The sequence below is a fragment of the Leguminivora glycinivorella genome, chromosome 17 (assembly GCF_023078275.1).
Source record: "Leguminivora glycinivorella isolate SPB_JAAS2020 chromosome 17, LegGlyc_1.1, whole genome shotgun sequence".
NCBI classification, from domain to species: domain Eukaryota; kingdom Metazoa; phylum Arthropoda; class Insecta; order Lepidoptera; family Tortricidae; genus Leguminivora; species Leguminivora glycinivorella.
In genome coordinates this window covers 2,759,472-2,771,265 of record NC_062987.1, presented here as the reverse complement: position 1 = coordinate 2,771,265, position 11,794 = coordinate 2,759,472, and the positions used below count along the sequence as shown (strand labels likewise).

The 11,794-nt window shown below is 34.0% G+C and overlaps 1 long non-coding RNA gene across 1 annotated transcript; it reads left to right on the top strand.

Annotated features, from left to right (window-relative positions):
- The first annotated feature begins 7,194 nt into the window (after positions 1-7,194).
- Positions 7,195-8,821, top strand: LOC125235493. The gene is made up of 3 exons (XR_007178095.1): positions 7,195-7,904; positions 8,082-8,084; positions 8,355-8,821. It is a non-coding gene; the product is annotated as an uncharacterized LOC125235493 (long non-coding RNA).
- Positions 8,822-11,794: the final 2,973 nt, after the last annotated feature.

Genomic DNA, 11,794 nt, shown 5'->3' with positions numbered 1-11,794 from the left:
AATAATAATAGTCATAGTTTCAGTTAGTCAGTTTCAGTTTCGTTTTCTTTCAACCCCTTATTTGCCAAGAGTGGCACTGAAGCTTTAGTAGTTTCATGTGTTTTGCCTACCCCTTTATGGGATACAGGCGTGATTGTATGTATGTAATAATAATAGTATGTAATTGTATTGAACATTAAAATGCATTATTATTATAATATTCGGAGATGTCATAAAAAGCATTAATAGTCAGCCATTTCCTTAATTTATTATAGAATGTGGCCTCACTTTCAATATTTTTTATGGTGTAGGGTAGTTTATTATAGATACTACCGTTACCATGGGCTGCCCAAGTGAGACTAGTGAGAGTCGTATTACTTTACTTAGAAAGTGAGTGAGTTTACGTTTGTTTACAATATTTTGTGCCTAACTTCACTCCAAAGAAGCTGCTTCTATCCCTTTCTAAGTTCATCATTAAATGGAGAAAGAACTATAGGCGAATGCTACGCCTCTGGTGTTTACGCGATGGAACTAAAATCATAAGTAAATGTAATTTACCTATCGAAATCTGTCAATATAAGGTCTACTGCGAATTCCGAAACATTCGCATTGAGTCTTCCTCTTTCACTTTATACTGATAAGAGTAAAAGAGACGCATGTCCACATTGCGATAACTTCAGTATTCGGTAGTAGGCCTCAAACCATAGGCCAAAGTCACTCTAACGTGACATCTCTGTCACAAAAATACAAAAATCACACGGAATTTTCACGATTATATTTGCAGTTTTAAATAAAATTATGACTAACATATTGTATTAATTTATAATATTACGTGAAATTCAAGATTAGCTAAAATTTAATAAAAAGATAAACCAGTGAACAAATCAAATAAGGTAGGTAATGAGTTATTTTTGACCATCATTTTGTACTATTTACAGTTGAGATGAATATATTGCTCAAAGCAGTTTTTGGTTTCAGAAAGATGACGGAAGCTATGATTGAAATCAATATTTCCGAATAAACCCGTATGGCATTCATTCAGTCAACATGGAAGATAGTTCAATTGATATGAATACTGTACTGTGGCACTGTGGCAGTTACGCTACTCAATACCTTCGAGAGCAGTACCCATTTATAGGTGTTTTTGTTCCGCGATGCACTTAATGTTACATTCTGTATGTATAGAAGTGCTGCAATAAAGGAAAGAACCTCAACTCCAAAAAAATAATCCTGTTACTAAAATAAAGTATTTCATTAATTGACTTTGTTTATTTGTGATGTCCTCGAGTAAGTAGTAAAGAAATAGAAATTAGACATATTATATTTGCAGAAAAAGGGTACATAGCATATTAGTTATATATAAAATTAAAATATCCAAAATGATACCCTGTAATTTATGAATTTATTATGCACACTATTGGCCGTTTGTAAATAATTTGTAATTGTTCAAAAATACTTCTTTTCCTTCATAAAACATTGTATTGTGTAGTTACTAAATAGTCATAAGTTTAGCATTTCAATTTGTGTAATTATTACTTTAGTAATTGTTATTCCTGTAATTGTTTCTTCTGTTGTATTAAATATTTGTATATTTGAGCTGATGGCCAAGTTGCCAATGCTCCCAATAAATTAAAAAAAAAATTGCTTTGACAGTTTGACACAAGGACTTAGCTGAAATATCAATCGTTGACGCTAGACGCCGATCGAAATTCAGTCTAGCTCTGTCACGTCAATACGGAAAAGTGATAGAGATAGCTAAGCTACGATAACGATGTTATCATAATCGTTTGTGCATTTGGCTACGTGCCCTGCCAAAAAATGGGATATAATTTTTACTTGTTTCAAAATGCTTTTCACTATGCTCTCACTTTTGTATCAAATTATAATCTTCAATATACACCACATAATGGCCTAATCGCCTTCAAAAGTTCCATACCTTACCTTAGACTTTGTCCTTATGTCGATGTCGTTGTAATTGATGTTTGATATGTACGTAAACGCTGAATTGTAGGTTTTAAGTTTTCGTTTCACGTCAATTTATTAAATACTTAGCCTGTTACTCAAGAATATTACAAAATAAACAAAGTCACAGAATGAGATTCTTTATTTCAGTAATAGGATAATTTTTTTGAAGTTTTTTCCTTTGGTTCACTTCTAATATATACCCACGAGATATGGTGTTATGGTGACTATGGGTACACGTATTGTGCATTGAGGAACAAAAATGCCTATGAATTGGTACGGCCTGCTGCTGTAGGTAATTAGTCATGGAAATATTGTTTTCAATAATAACTTCTTTTTCTGAAAGCAAGCAATATAATCATCTCAACTGTAGCTAAACAGTACAAAATGTATATTTGTATTATATTAATATATTATGTAGGTTTATTTATTGTATTTGTGTATGTTTATTTTATAATAGTAGGTATCGACTTGTATTTAATCATTACAATCTCATACTGGCTCTATAATATTGTGCACCAAACTAACTATCTCTGTTTTGCCCAATGGTTGACTGGTAGAGAATGCCTTAAGGCGTTAAGTCCGCCATTTGTACTTTTTATTGATAATTTGTGCAATAAAGTTTAAATAAATAAATAAATAAATAAAATGATAATAAAAATTAAATAGTGAATTGGTGGTTTACTTTTACGCTAGTAACTGTCATGATTACTCACGTAAAGTATTGAGTTTTCACTAGTAGTAAGGCGGCGGAATTGAAAAAAGTCGTCTAGTTTTGAAGTTGATGTGACTGGAGAGTATACTGCTGACAAGTGGTATCGTTGTGATCGGTAGACTTTACTGAGTACGAAATAATGACTTGTCGCATTCTCAGACTGTGGGGGGGTTAACTATGACGTCACAAAGATCGTGGTCCCGGGTTTCAATTTTTTGCCAATTTGTCTAGAACCCCTTACCCAATTTTGAAAAATGAGGTGTCGATTGAAAGCGTATAACATGCTGATTAAGATTTCTTATATGTGAAAAGTATAGTTCTGTTAGTTATTTTTTAATTAACAATAATGCAAAAAATACTTTTTTTTTACTCTCTTTTTTGATTTTTGTGACTCAAAAAGGCAATGAAAACGGCCACTTAGCTAAAAAATATGTTATATAAATCATTTAACTACATTATTAAGCTATCTGTTGCTTTTTAAATTTCTACGATCGGATAATAAATAAGCAAACTACAACCACATACCTGTAGGCGGGGAGTACCACTTGACACGCGTTCCCATACATTCGGCGTCTACCAAATTACACCACACGCAAAATTCGTTTCAAGCAGATATACCTCTAATCTTATTCATCGTAACCTATCAAAATTGGTATCATTTGAAAGTACAATTAAAGTACTTTAAGAAACAATGTCAATCATTTTCTTAAAATCAATAATCGCCAGTCTGCGGTGGTTACAAAGGAAAAAAGTGGGTATGCAATTTGACTGGTTCCCTAGGTTTGATACCCTATACGAGTTTAAAAGGGGAGGTAAAGGTGACATATGGGTTGTTCTCTGGCCTAAAAGTTACACAGAGGGTCAGGGGAGAAAAAAACTTGGGTTTAAGTTTAGTTTTAAGTTATTTTTTCTTTTATTTGTTGATTTTATTATGTTTAATTTTTTTGTAATTTTATCAAGGATACACGTTGGTTTCTTTTGCTGAAAATTCCCTTTTTTATGAGAAATGTTATGAATTTCATGGCATTTTCCGATAGAGACTAAAATTTACTTTCAAATAAGGCCACATAGTCATACTTTTACTTATATAATACCAAGTAATACCGTTTGAACTCAAACGACTTACAGGTGCGGTTTTTTGACCCAGTAGGTATTAAAAAGTAATCGGAAAATCAAAACGATTGGACTTCGGTCGTTATACACATTAAATCACTAAAATGAAGTTACCTATAATATTTTAGTAATTATAATCCTCACTTTTAGCCACTTTTCTCAAAACATAATTATTCAACAGAAGTCAAGATAACATTAAGAGCATATTTATTATTAATAATGCGTTATAAATATGAAATAGTTGTTGGGGTACACTTGTTAAGTACATGCAGTTCCTGCAAATACACTCAGTGTCAAAAAAATCACATATCTCAATCGTTTGCGTTGAAGCAGTATTGACCCACATATTAGAGAGCAGGGCACGCAGGCCGCCTCGTAAGACTATGTGAGATTGAGGAACCAGTGAAGTCAGGTCTATGGATTGCTACACTGCTGTCCCGCTTGCACTACTTCGCCGGGGCTATTACCCTTAATATTATATAAGTAAAAGTATGACTATGTGGCCTCATTTGAAAGTTAATTTTAGTCTCTATCGGAAAATGCCATGAAATTCATAACATTTCTCATAAAAAAGGGAATTTTCAGCAAAAGAAACCAACGTGTATCCTTGATAAAATTACAAAAAAAATTAAACACAATAAAATGAACAAATAAAAGAAAAAAAACTTAAAACTAAACTTAAACCCTAGTTTTTACTCCCCTGACCCTCGTGTGTAGCTTTTAGGCCAGAGAACAACCCATATGTCACCTTTACCTCCCCTTTTAAACTCGTCTAGGGTATCAAACCTAGGAAACCAGTCAAATTGCATACCCACTTTTTTCCTTTGTAACCACCGCAGACTGGCGATTATTAATTTTAAGAAAATGATTGACATTGTTTCTTAAAGTACTTTAATTGTACTTTCAAATGATACCAATATTGGTAAGTTAAGATGAATAAGATTAGAGGTATATCTGCTTGAAACGAATTTTGCGCGAGGTGTAATTTGGTAGACGCCGAATGTATGGGAACGCGTGTCAAGCGGTACTCCCCGCCTACAGGTATGTGTTTGTATAGTTTGCTTATTTATTATCCGATCGTAGAAATTTAAAAAGCAACAGATAGCTTAATAATGTAGATAAATGATTTATAAAACATATTTTTTAGCTAAGTGGCCGTTTTCATTGCCTTTTTGAGTCACAAAAATCAAAAAAGAGAGTAAAAAAAAAGTATTTTTTGCATTATTGTTAATTAAAAAATAACTAACAAAACTATACTTTTCACATATAAGAAATCTTAATCAGCATGTTATACGCTTTCAATCGACACCTCATTTTTCAAAATTGGATACGGGGTTCTAGACAAATTGGCAAAAAATTGAAACCCGGGACCACGATCTTTGTGACGTCATAGTTAACCCCCCCACAGTCTGAGAATGCGACAAGTCATTATTTCGTACTCAGTAAAGTCTACCGATCACAACGATACCACCTGTCAGCAGTATACTCTCCAGTCACATCAACTTTTTCCGAGACCCTCTCGCCGCTCTACTATAGAGACTGTCAAATAGTTCTGGTTCTATTGACTTCATACAGTTAAAAAGAGAGCGCCTTAGCTGTAAAGTTAGGAACGTATTAAAAACTCGGAGTAAACACGTTAATAACTTATGGTACCGATGAAAATTTTAGTACGTGAGCGTTTCCGCTTGGTGCGCTGTTCAGTTTTTCCATACATTTTCCGTAACTCTCACTGAAAACGTAACGTATTTTTTCACTTAAAAAAGTCATGGTAACCCTAGTCCCGCAACGAGAACCGTTTTATTCGATTTCGCGAGTCGACAACATGTTGAGTGTTTTGATGTTTTTGTGTGATACGTGAACTTTTAAATGTCTTTATTGGAAATAGTTCAATGTTACTTATAATATATTTAATCATGTGATACAAGTATTGAGATGTCAGTGTCAATAATATGATACTGTTGAACTGATCTGATGATGGAGCCGGAAGATATAAACTGGAACTACATGATGAAACATCGTATCATAGCTTTTTTTGGGTTTCTTAGAAAAGTCTTGTAATGAACTTTGACTACGATTAGGTTTCAAAGTCTGATGATGAAGCCGGAAGACATGAAATGGAATTACATGATATAACATCGTATTATAGCTGTTTTTGGGTTTCATAGAAAAGTCTTGTAATTAACTTTGACTACAATTAGGTTTCAAGGTCTAATGATGGAGCCGGAAGATATGAACTGGAACTACATGATGGAACATCGTATCATAGCTGTTTTTGGATTTCCTAGAAAAGTCTTGTAATGAACTTTGACCACGATTAGGTTTCAAGGTTTTATGATAATGAAGCCCGAAGATAGGCACTGGCATTCCATGATGGCATATCGTATCATAGTTGTGTTTGCGCTTGTTAGAAAGGCTACGTAATGAACTTTGAACGTTACGTTTTCAACGTTATAACCTTATAACAAACCTATTATTGCCCGAAGCGAAGCGAGGGCTAAGTTAGGTTAGGGTTTTCTTCCGACCCTTATGAGCGGAAAAAAGAAAGACTAATTAAGTATCTACAATAAGTTATGTTAGGGCTTTCTTGTGACCCTTAAGGGCAGCCCACATCGCGGGCTAGCGTCGACACGCGTAAAAAAAAACAAAATGGCGGCGAAGCCCCCCGCAAAAAAGAAAGATTAACGTAGTATTTAAAATAAGTTGGGTTAGGGTTTTCTTGTAACCCTTAAGACCAAAAATTAATAGTTTAAAAAGCAATATAAAACACGCTTTTATAATTGCACGTAAAAGCCAAAAATAAATTATGGATCATTCAAGTTGTCTCTATTTCTGGGCTGAAGTGTAAAAACTATGTGCTTTTAATTATAATATTTGATTGTGAAAGCGTGGGGCGCTGGAACAGAAAAGACTTTCTTGTAAACAAATACTAATCCGAACTTCCTGGCGGCTGAAGTTGCATAAGAGCATAACGTTTACATAAATGCACACGGCAATGGTAAGTACGTGATTTGCTGGCAATTGTGTTGCTAGTGTAACAGCACCTTAACAGACAGAATAAGGTTTATGAGTTACTTGTGCAGAGTAGGTCTTCCATATTATACTTGAAATTTATACGAAATTTAACAAAAAACTCATAATTTCAAATAAAATAATTAATTCGGTTAGAATTATCCCTAAAATACCAACATACTCGTACTATATACACCTACAAGTCGCGTAAATTACTTAGTAAATTTTGCCGAGAGGTGGCGCTAAACACAATAATGCTCATTAGAGTACCTATACTTCCAGCCAAGTCTTATACGAGTACCATAATAGTTATTTGTTTTACAAGGGGGCAAAGTTGTTGTTTAAGACGGTCCCCCGTTTGAATGCCCTCGCTCGATCGCGCTACTTCCCTTCCCCGCACCCCTGTTATACGATACGTCGATCGAGATTCAAGACCACGATACGTAACAAGTCGCCATCTAGGAGGAGTTGCTTGTACTAGATCGCAATACTATAAGCTACTAGCGCCAGGAGTTGCCTGTACGAATGTATGGGTACTAATACACTTTAATGCTATAAATATGCAAATTTTTTTTAACGAGAAAAACTACTAAACATATTATATAAACGGAAATAAATGCAGTAAACTAAAGAAAAGTGACCAAGGCCTTCAGTTACCCGCGGCTGGAATGCTGTCGTATTATGCAAGATTTTTTTTTGTCAATAATCAATATGAATGTTGTATTGACACTATTGACGTATCATAAAATTACCTTTAAACTCGAACCAGAGGGCCCTGTGGCATCATCAATGGCCGTATCGATAACCGGAACAAAATGTATCTAAATTATCATTAGATAATTCCTGTTTTAGTACTAAAACAAATTGTTTATTTCACAATGTACAATGTGAAAAGTACTAGCGCATTTTGGCCAGTAGTCATAAGCAGAGTTTGGCACTGTGGTTTGTAACGCCGCTTACTGACTGAGTGTAGTACTAGTATGGTCTGGGTTCGATTCTGGCCTGAGGAATATTTTTTTGGTTTTTATTTTTTTTCAAAACCGATAAGTTTCTACATTATAAAGGTTTATATCTCCCGTTTACAATATTTATGGCAAGATTCATTGTTTTGTATGTTTTTCCTGATGTAAATTAAGTAAGTAAGTAAATATTCTTTATTGCACCATTTTACATGTTATATGTATACAGAATGTTTAGTGAGAGTATAACTAGGTAACAACAGGCGGTCTTATCGCTAAAAAGCGATCTCTTCCAGACAACCTTAGGGTAGCTGGAAAAACGGAACAGAAACAAAAGTTAACAGGCAGTGCAAGAACAAAAAATATAGAGAAAACCAACACAAACACACATACATATATACCGAATACATAAATAAATATACCTTACATACACATAATACATACATACATACATACATAAATACAATAAATAAAAATGGCAACTTAAGATAGAGATAGATAGTATAATTTAAGCTGATTTTTGAAAATTGGAAGAGATTTTGCTAGTCTTAATTCTACTGGTAAGGAATTCCACAACCGTACAGCCCGGAAGGTAAAAGAGTTGCTATAGAATTTAGAATTAATTGTAGGTTCACATAAAAAGTATCTTTTTTTTGCAATAAAACAGAACGCGTAGCAATAAATATAGGTACCTATTATAAATATTCACTTAAGCTAATGCATGTGCCTTTGTGTTTGGGGTTGCGTTGCGACTTGCGAGTTGCGAGGTAGGTAGTCCGCAGCGCCGAGCCGGCGAAAGACTGCATACAGGCAGACTGCATATTTAGCACGCACAGTACCTACAACTCAAGTACCTATAAGTTACATTTTGAATAACGAGACATTTTAAAATTATATGATAATTATTACGATCAAAGATTCGACCTACCATAGAAACGTTGAATTTTGTTACAAATATCATACAGGGAACCAAACTATACAGGCAGTAATTTTTATAACAAGCAATATTTTCTGCACATGGGCTGCCGGCTGGCTGTGTGAAAAAAAGAATAGAACATCAAAATTCATCATCAATTTTGTTTATTACTTAGGTATGTACATTTTAAATCTTCGATTCTGTCTTCAAAACACTCTTCTCTCTCTAACGCTCCTCTATCACGAGGCTATTCAAATGAAGCGCCACTGACGGGTCTCTATTGGTTCCCATAATTTTTTAAGTCCGATTTTTACTATCCATAACGTTTTCCGTCATAATTTTTCTTAGTCATATTATCACTAGTCATAAAATTAAACGTCAGAAATTGTAGTTCTGATTTTTGAAAGTCATAAGTATTGTTAGTCATAAAATTTATTAGCCATAATAATCAAAGTCCATAGATGTACAAATCCATAATGTTGAAGGAAATAAACTTATTCGGAATAATTGATCTAAGGATTTATCACAAGTCATAACGATTATTAATAACCATGTGTTTCTTCACTAATAGCACTAAATGGTTCTCTATTGTTTCCCATAAAAAATGTTGCAATGTTTTTTTCGTCTGCATTTTCGAAACTTGTAATTTGGCTTACTAACTTCCTGAGTGTTTATTAAATTTTCATGGCACTTATTAAACCATTTGGTCTCGCCAAGGAGCCGACGTTGACAATTTCTATATCCGCTTTTAAGGACAAAAGATAACTAGCAAAAGGAAACTAACTACACGAGGTAAAGGGTTACTTTTTGAAACAATTTTGTTCCGCCAATAAACCGACGGAGCCCCGCTACGCGGGCCTCCTATTTCCGCTCTAAGGTAACTAACGAACCTACACGAGGAAAAGGGTTATTTTTAAAACAATTTAGTTCCACCAATGAGTAGACGGAGCCCCGCTACTCGGGGCTCCTATTTCCGCTCTAAGGAATCAAAGGAAACTAACAACCTACCCGAGGAATAGGGTTACTATATTTTTTTTTCTGTGTAATTATATGTATGTCTGAAATATAATATACTTTAGGAATTTTAGACATTAAATCTATATGCAGAAAAATCAGTAGGGCTTCAAAATATATGCCTAATAATATTTCTGAATAATTATTGTTATACTTTTCAATTTTATACTCATCAACTTTATGACTTTTGAGATTATGATATCCAATATTATGGTTTGTTATTGTTAGAACCATGAAACGTTATTCGTAACAAAAATTATGACTAGTGATGTTTATGACCACAAAATATGTGAATAACAACTTCTGACTAACGAAATTATGAACTATAAGTTTATGGGAAACAAAGGGATCCCGCCACTGACATGTGTGCTTAGTCCGCCTGCGCGCGCTATGTATCTGCCCATTCCATGAATTTCACATGTTATCTTATTTATATTTTAGCTTTTAGAAGACAAACAAGCGGTGTACACCATTTGAGCGACGACTAACACCAGTACTGGATATTTCACAGAATGACTGATAGGATGCTTGCGAGTATCCATGATAACGCTCGCGCACCAAACATAGAAGGTTTTGAAAGAGATTTCTCAAGGAATTGTATCTAGCATAATGACGAATACATGTATACAGGGTTACGGTGATCGCTTTCCATCAGGCGGACCATATACCTGTTTGCATATCTTTACGTTTGCTTTTATAAAAAAGGATTATACTATTCTACATACGTTTTTTGCGTTGTACTTTCCTCGCTATAAATAGTGGAGGGGAAAAGTTTCGTGTTACAAACGGGTGCAAATGTATTTTACTTTTCGTGTGTTGAAAAACTCGCCAAGTTCAACTTTGCACCCTTGTATAACAAATAACTATTACTTATTAGCTTTTATCTACGCCTTACTTTTATTTGATTCTATTGATGATTTATATTGCTTAAAATTATCAAAATGGGTAATTATTCGCAGTATCCAATGCCTGGAAAAGGGGTGACACCACCTCCGAACCGAATCAATGTACAATATATTTAATCATGGGATAACGGTAAGCAAAAAAATAACATAGTGCAATACATATTAGGTTTCTTTGAGTTTGAAAGTATTATTTTTTTTTAAATCAATAATACATACTAAAACTATATTACATTTACTGTAATTTTGTTCTTTATACTCACTCCCTATCGGCAATAGTTCCGGAGATATGGCCTTTGAAAAAAAAAACGAACCACTGTCGACCACTTCACCCTACACACACAGCGCGCACAGGCGAGGCGGACGAAGCACAAAGTTCAGTCGCGTACCATCTGAATAGTCTCGTGAGAGAAGAGTGTTTTGGATACAGAATGGAAGGATTAAAGTGTATAAACAAACACGATGTAAAAATTGTTCTTGAATAAATAAACTGAAACTGAAACTATATAAAATTTAACGAAATATAATATTACATTTTCAGGTTCCATTATTTTTTAACATATTACTTGTTATAAAAATTACAGCCTGTACAATTTGGCACAATATTTTTAACTAAAAATGAATAATATTTGTGATAAAATTCTATGCTAGGTACCGTATCTTTGGTCGTAATAATTATATAATTTTAAAATATTTCGTTATTCTAACGGAAACTACGAACACCTATCTACAAATTTAGATTTTTGTTAGTTGCGGCATACGGTACGTATTATGGTCACGTTATAATATAAAGAATAGTTCAAATTTATTTATATATCACCTTTCCTTGTTACCTATATCATTTCGTGCTATGTGCGCGAAGCCGCGAACTAAAACCTACCTGCAGGGGTTGCAAGGTCAACGACCCCACCCGAGCGCGCGCGCCGGCTCGCAGTAGGTACTGTGGGTAATACCTAACCAAATCTAACCATGCCTGCGCGCTCGTTTACAAGGCACATGCATTTTAGCTTGTGTGTATTTTATATAAAATAATTATGTATTCATTTTCATATTTATTTATTGCTTTTTTTTACACAGCCAGCACATGTAAACTATACAGGCTTCCTGTATAATATTTGTGATAAAATTCAACGTTTGTATAAACTTTTACATATATATGAAGCTTCAAATAATTTTCATCAGCGAGAAAATACGAAACAATGAATTTTGCCATAAATATTGTAAC